The following is an 8270-nucleotide window of genomic DNA, read 5'->3' on the forward strand; positions in this document are numbered from 1 at the left end:
GTGCAGTCCTTGGTTGGTGGTTGAGACTCTGGGAGCTCTGAGGATACTAGTTAGTTCATATTGTTGTTATTCACATATTTAGATGATTGGGGCCTTCTCCGAGTAAACCAAAGGTGACCTAGAATTTACTTGGACTTTTAGTATATCTGAGGTTGTTGTAGAGATTAATACATTTCCAAACAGCCAAACTTACTCTTGATCTATGTACCTTTGAGCAGCTGAAATATCAACATAAACCACAATGCTTTGGTCATAGAGGATTGTGGGGCAGTGGGCAGTTCTGACAGCCAGAGTCCAGGACAGCAGACACCTCAGAACCCCAGAGACCCACTGAGCAATGTAAATTTGTTCACAAGAGACGGTAGACATTCAGTGATTTGTGCCTGAGACCAATGGCTCAGATTTCAGCCCAGACCCTCACAGCTGCCCCTGCAGGACATGTGTGCTCTATCAGGCAGACACTGTTTCAAACTCCCAGCATTCTAGCTGTACCTTACACACAATCATTTGACCACAAGCCAGGCAGGTTTGCCCCCTCCTCACTCTGTTGATCTCTTGTTCTCTTTCTCCCTCTTCACTCTTACCCTTCCTCTCTCACTCTCCTACTCTTCTTTCTTACATTTGCTCTTTCACCCTCTTGCTCTCTTACTTCTCTCACCTCTCAATCTTATTTCCTCTTGCCCTCTTGCTCTCTTTCTCCTCTCTGCTCTTTGTTCTCTTCTCTGTCTTTCTCCCTCTCCTTTTCTCATTGTCTCTCCTCTCCTTTCCTTCTCTCTACTCAACTAGCATATTCTATCCTTCCTACAATAAAATAACTCATTTATTTATGGCCTCCCTTTTAATTAAGATGCCATGAAGCAAACAGATCAACCCTGGAAGAGAGAGGGAGAGAGAGACCCAGGGCTCAGCAGCAGGCACACTGCCTCCAGAGGGAGAGAGAGATCCTCAGGCCAGGGCTCCAGGCCAGGCCCCTGCTTTTGGAACAACAGAGGGTGCTCCCAGAACCTGTACTTACAGAAAGTTCTGTAGGTCTTCCAATCTTCTTGCAAATATCCAGTGCTTGTAGTCAATGAGCACTGTCCTTTTTCCCTAAAAAAAATCAAAAAAAGAATATATTGTTTGTTCTTTGCTACCATTAAATTCATATTAAAGATCTTCAAACAACATACAAAATGCAAATGAAATCTTTACTAACCTCACATCTGAAAGAGCCTACTATTCAAAATATATGAAGAACTCAAGAAAGTAACTTCCTAAAAAACAAACAACCCACTCAAAAATTAAGGTATACAACTAAACAAAAATTCACAACAGAGGAATCTCAAATGGCTGAGAAGCACTTAAAGAAATGTGCAAAGTCCTTACTCATCAGGGAAATGAAAATCAAAGTGACTCTGTGATTCCAGCTTATACCAATCAGAATGGCTAAGATAAAAACCTCAGGTGAGAGCACCTGTTGGTGAGAATGTCAAGAAGGAGCACAGTCCTCCATTGCTGGTGGGATTGCAAACAGGTACAAACATTTGGAAGTCAATCTTGAGTTTCCTCAGAAAATTGTAAATAGATTTTCCTAAAGACCCAGCTATACCATTCCTGTGCATATACCCAAAAGATCTCCTACCATACCATAAGGGCATGTATTCCACTATGTTCATAGTGGTCTTATTTTGTGACAGCCAGGAGCTGAAAACAACCCAAATGTGCTACACAAAGAATGAATACAGAAAATGTGATTCATTTACACAATAAAATACTACTCAGCTATTAAGAATGAGGACATCATGAGTTTTGCAGGCAAATGGATGGAACTAGAAAATATCTTCCTGAGTGAGGTATCTCACACCCAAATAACATGCATGGTATATACTCTCTAATAAGTGGATATTAGGCAAAAATGTACAGAACACCCAGAAAACCATTTACAGAACACAAGAAGGTTAACAAGCTGAAGGGCCAAAGAGAGATTTCTTCAGTTCCACTTGGGAAGGTGAAGAAAATAATCACAGGGGACAGACGGAGGGAGGGATCTGGGTAGGAGATGGAGGAAGAGGGAAATGGGGATCATAGTCAGGTATTGGGGGAGGGGATTCAGGAGCAAAGCACTGAGGACCAGCAGAATGAATGAAAACAGGCAACCTCATGAGGTGGGAGGTCAGGGTCTCACTAAAATATAGTAGACACCTGGGAAGTGAGAGACTCTCAGGACTCAAAGGGATGGATGTTAGATAACATGCCCAAGAGGGGGGAGAGAGAACTGATAGAGTCCATCTCCAGTAGAAAGGCAGGGCATCAAATTGAGTGATAGGGTTGCCACACCACAGTCAAAAACTCTGTATTGTTCCTATCTAAAAGGACTTCAGTGACAAAAATGGAGAAGATACTGAGGGAAAGGAGGTACAGTGACTGGCCCAAATTGGGACCCATCTTAAAGAGAAGCTCCAAAGCCTGACACTATTACTGATTCTATGATGTACTTACAGACAGGAACCTAACATGACTGGCCTCCAAGAAGTCCAAAAACTTGCTGACTGAGACTGATGTAGATACTTACACACAACCAATGGTCTGAAGTTTGGTACCCCTGTGGTTGAATTAGAGAAATACTGGAAGAAGTTGAGCAAGAGGACATCCCCATAAGAAGAGCAGCAGTCTCAACAAACCTTGACTCCTGAGATCTCTCAAACACTGAGTCAACAACCAGGCAGAATACACTGGCTGGTCCCAAGCCCCTGACTAATATAGAGCAGAGGTCTGCCTGATGTGACTTTAATGTTTTAGTTTTAGTTATAAAGATAAAATTTGTTCCACATTTATATGTTACATTTATTTATGTATTATATACACATGCCTTTTGAATGAACTCTTTATTGCTTCTTGAATCTCTTTAATTAATCATTCAAAAAGGAAGAACAAGAGAAGAGAAAGGAAAGGAAAATCAGAAATTTGGTATGCAGTATCCTGACTGTACAGGGGAGGAAAAATGTACTTTGAAAGGAAAGTTGAATTATACATGATACTGATTCCACAGTCAAGAGGTTATGATACATAATTCTCATCCTGATGTTATCTGTGCAAACATAAAGAAAAAGTACATGGTTGAGCTTGAGGAAAGTTTTCATCACTGAGCTTACAGGAGAACAAAGTTGAATATAAAAATGTAAACTATAGAGAAAGTATTGTACAAAAGGAGTTCCTTTCTCTGAAATCACTTATGTCCCATACACTGGATATATCGAGAGTTTTAACATGAAATACTGACAGTGTGGTCCTACATGCAAATTTAGACTGAGAGTGATCAAAATATATATGGAAAAGTCAAAAGGCTTATACCATGTTGCTTGAAAATATATTCGATATATCATATATAAAAGTTTTCAAGTTAAAAACACATATTCTTGATGGAATATATATCAAAATAAAAATATTACGAATTCTGAATGATAAAAAATCTTTAATATTGCTTTATAAATGAAATTATTGTCTGTCAAACTTTTCACTAGGATTTTCAAATATAAACTACTAGTATCACTCTGCTTTTGCTTCATTTAACAACAAGTACGTTTACTCATGTGCATATGTCAAACTTTTATGTAAAAACCATTCTTAATTAAAAAATAAAGATGGGTTTATATGGCATCAGTTTCTACTCACCTACAGAAGAGTGTTACTCAGGGCAGGTGTCTGTAAAATAAAGTAAGTAGTGTTAAGAGCAACAATGTTCTTATCACTAGAAAATGAGGACAGCTCCCAAATAATTCTATCTAAATTAGAAATTTTATATATATATGTGTGTGTGCATATGTGTATAGATTCGGATATGAATATTAATATATTTAATATAAACATTAAATATATACATATATATATATATACATATATATGCTATAGCAAAAAAAAAGTATTAACTTTACCTGTGTCCAGGGCATGTCGAAGGTTTTCAGGAGGAATGCCATTTGACAAAGCATATTGCGCAAGTCTTTCATTTTCTTCATGATTTAAAGGTTCATGACCTGCATTACGTGAATAATAATGTCACAGATTTGTTCATGACAATCATGCAGTATGTATATAGTTTCCTCTGTGTTCCACCGTGATACTTAATGAAAAGTCCCAACTTCTGCAAATTTATCCACCCTAGATGGGGTCAATACTGATAATAAAAATTAACCCAATGGTCATGGACACACTTTTTTTTTTTTTTTTTTTTGGTTTTTCAAGACAGGGTTTCTCTGTGTAGCCCTGGCTGTCCTGGAACTCACGCTTTAGATCAGGCTGGACTGGAACTCAGAAATCTGCCTGCCTTTGCCTCCCAAGAACTGGAATTAAAGGTGTATGCCACCACCACCTGGCCATGGACTCACGTAATAAGGTAAAAATTGTGGTATGAGATCATTTTCCAGTACTTCATGATGAACAAAAACATAGAAAATATTTGCTTATGGAAATTACACATGTCAATCTCATCTACTCTTAAAAATGTAAGATTCAAGAACTTCAATGGAAAATGGAAATGTCACATTTCTTTCAGACTATCCTCTAAGATTTAATTTTTTCCACATTTAGTGAAATGACACTGAAAAACTGGTCTCAACTTTGGGAAAATCATATGTGCTCCATTTTTCCAGGGCACACACATGAATATGAACTCTTCCAAATACTTCCAATATTTCCCATAGTCTTCAGTGTCATACTACTAAAATTACAATGTAATAATGTACAAGAAGGTCAACACACAATATGGTTATCAGTTAGTGGAAAAGACTTTGGAAATCTAGTAACACTGCTTTTTTTGGAGGGTGGGGGTGTGAATCTGACTTAGTCCTTATTTGCAGAGCAGTAATTTTGTTAGTATTTCAGAGTCCACTGCCATTATTACCAACAACAAATATCAATTTGGTTTTCCGGTTGACTCTGTCCACATTCTCACTATAAAAGACTAAGTACTCTGGTGTCTGCTTCACAGGTTTGTAATGATTATCCCCTTCATCTGTAATGATAATGGAAATATCTCAGAAGTCAATGATAATCAGTTTTCTACTTTATTTAATGTCATTTATTTGTGAAATAATAATGTTGACCCTGACAGTAGCAATAATTTCTGATTCACTAATATACAACCCATACGTGCATGGCTGTTCTTGTAGGCATGTATTTTGCATATTATATTTTAATATGAAGAACATCTATTTCTATGCTTCAAAACTGATTAAAAATCCAAAGTAAAGACACTTTACATTCTTCTGAATATCTTGTGTCAACACTAGTGGTTAGGAATTCCTGCATTTTCAACCAGGTATCAAAGGCTCCTTGTGACTTCTGTGAACAGTTAAAACTGATTTTTAAACATAGCAACACTTGGTGGGAAATGAATGTGTGTACAAAAAGAGATAAAACTAATTAGTAACATGCGTAAAACATTGTACTTTTTTCTATTATTTTTGAAAAGCATGTGAGTATGGAATTTTTAGAGATAACCAGACATTCACAATATGTGTGTGAGGGAAAGAGAAAAGAGAGAGAGAGATAGAGAGACAGAGACAGAGACAGAGAGAGAAGACAGGGACATGGACAGAGACAGAGAGTCAGATTATGTGAGAATCATTTCTACTTATTTTATGATACATCTGCTCCCTTTCATTAAAAAGACTGTTTGTAACAACCATGTAAATTCAAGTAAAGCATTTTCTTTCCAATAGAATATATGCTCTTGTGTTTGTTGGTTTTGTTTGTTTAATATCAAGTCTAAAGTCAAATTGTACATAATTTAGATGAATGATGTTGCTATTATTTTAGCAATTCCTACATATATGAAGGACAAATTCTGAAATCCTTAAACAGATTTTGTCCAAACCTGCTTTTCAAAATAAAGGGTCCCAATATTCTAAGTGTTTTATTCTCTATAAAATATGAGAAAATAAATATTTAAAATAAAGTATAACCTAAATTTTCCATCACTCAAATGACAGATCAGGTTTGTAATATAAGCAGAGGGGAGCCAGAGGCACAAAGTTTGCAAAGATGTTTGATGATATTTAGACCTTCTAGAGAGTACCAGGATTAGAAAAAAACAGATGTAATGTGTGACAGAAAAAAACACAGTAAAAATTATCTAGAAATGACTTGTCTGTGGGAAAACCACTTGGAAAATATATTATTAGAATTATTCATATCTTTAAGTGATAGTGGTATTTTCCAAGGCACCTAAGTTGACCTAGAATTTATTTGGACTTAGTAGTATATGTGAGGGTATTGGAGATATTAATACATTTCCAAACAGCCAAACTTACTCCTGATCTATGTACGTTTGGGAAGTGGAACTATCAACATAAACCACAATGCTTTGGTCATAGAGGGTGCTTCTTTCAGAACCTGTACTTACACTGAGTTCTGTAGGTTTTGTCATCTTCTTGCAAATACCCAGTGATTGTGGTCAATGAGCACTGTCCATATTCCCTAAAAAATCAAGAAGAGAATACATGGTTTGTTCTTTGCTACCATTGTATTCATATTAAACATCTTCAAGTGTTATAATAATGCATTTAAGGAAGTACTGTGATCAATGAAGTTATCACTATACAGACATAGGAGCTAATTACTTATCTTCACCTCAATTTTTCCTAATTCTTGTTTACAAAATGTCATACTGTTTACAGTCATATAGTTGCCTTTCTTTATGTGTGCCCATTTTGTCCCATGGTATGAAGTTTCTGTTGATATCTTTATATAAACTATAATAGTCATTGAGTAAAATTTTTCTGTATGAAAATTCTCTTGGGTTTATACTTATGTATTTTAAGGGTGTTGTATGTAACCTAAAAGTTAAATTTGTGGCTATAGGACAGAAATGATTCCAAACATTTTTAGTTCTTATGGAGTTATGTATACCTGCATTGAACATACTCATCCAAATGTCAGAGAGAAGCTTTGAATATAGAGCTTCAGAAAAAAATTCTAAATCTGGATTTATCTGACCCATTTGTGGAAGATATTTATGAAATCCCTGATTAGTATATGATCTATGTCTCTGACCTATGTGATCCCACCCTTCACCTAAATACAGATGATTTTTAGAGGATTTTCTATCAAACAGAGATGATAAAATTCAATGGCAGACTTCCATACACAATGGTTACTCAGGATGTACCCATGAAACTGGAAACATTGATTATCTCTCTGAGTGGTATCCAGATATGACTCATCATAGACAATTATTATCATACTGCTAAAAAATGGGGTCTTTGGGTTTGTAACCAGAACCAAAAGATTCCCCTGGAATTAAGCACAGCATTAAGGATAAATAATGAAAACACTCTGCTCAGTTTACATTCTGGATAATTTGTTTACTTGACATAAAATGTGACTTTCAATATCTTGCATTCCTCTTCACAAATAATTTCACGACAGTAGAGTCTCAGTTCTCCACCTCTATCTTCTCCACATGACTAGCAGCAATAGCAACAGTTTTCCATTTTCCATCAATCTATAAAAGCAATAAAAATAACAAAGTAAATAATATGGACCATTAGAATATGAGTTGGTATTCACATCTCTTCTCTCAATTCTTCATATTGTAAAATTACTAGAAATATTCATCAATATTATTTTGTTTGTTAGTTCTAGGTAATGTTTCCAGGAATGAAGCACAACTCAGAGAAATATGATGACGATTAAAATAGAATAATGGAACTGAGACTCTTCATCTTTTGTCCTCATATACTCTGCAAATCCAATCCTTTATTTCACTTCTTTAATCCTAGAAAAAATCTTCTTGGAAAAGTATACCTGAGTGAAAGTCAGAAAGGTTATTTCATGTTGGTGGACTAACATGGATTAACTGAATGACAAATCACATTCACAGAATTATGCTATTGAGGAAGCTCACACACAAACACCAACCACATGGATTTACCTGAGCATGAGCCAGTCCAAATGCTAAAGCCAGCAGCAGAAATTTCACCATGATGGCAACTGACTTTGCTGTTTGACAGAAGCTCAAATTAGAAAAGTAATTGTGAAGGATGTGGCCTAACAAAGGTTTTTATACAGTTAGTGAAGGGGAGGGACATGGAATCAACCAATGATTTCCTATTTCAACAACCTAGTTCTCTTCCGTCCTTCCTGCTGGGCCCCTGTACATGAAATATGAACTCATGTCCTTAAAGGAATAACATTATCCTTCAGGTCATGATATGTTGTGTTGATTAATTAAGCATTCCTGTTGGAATGAAAGGAGTATCTCTATGATAGAATTTATAAGTAATGTTTTTGGC

General features: G+C 36.0%; 2 pseudogenes; both read right to left on the reverse strand.

Moving 5' to 3' along the window:
• Nucleotides 1-1655, reverse strand: part of LOC116084563 — a 6195-nt pseudogene extending 4540 nt beyond the window's left edge.
• A 2009-nt stretch (nucleotides 1656-3664) lies between these two features.
• Nucleotides 3665-7960, reverse strand: LOC116085218 (annotated as a pseudogene).
• Between the last annotated feature and the right edge of the window lie 310 nt (nucleotides 7961-8270).

Source organism: Mastomys coucha, chromosome X, assembly GCF_008632895.1.
Source record: "Mastomys coucha isolate ucsf_1 chromosome X, UCSF_Mcou_1, whole genome shotgun sequence".
In the NCBI taxonomy this organism is placed as follows: Eukaryota; Metazoa; Chordata; class Mammalia; order Rodentia; family Muridae; genus Mastomys; species Mastomys coucha.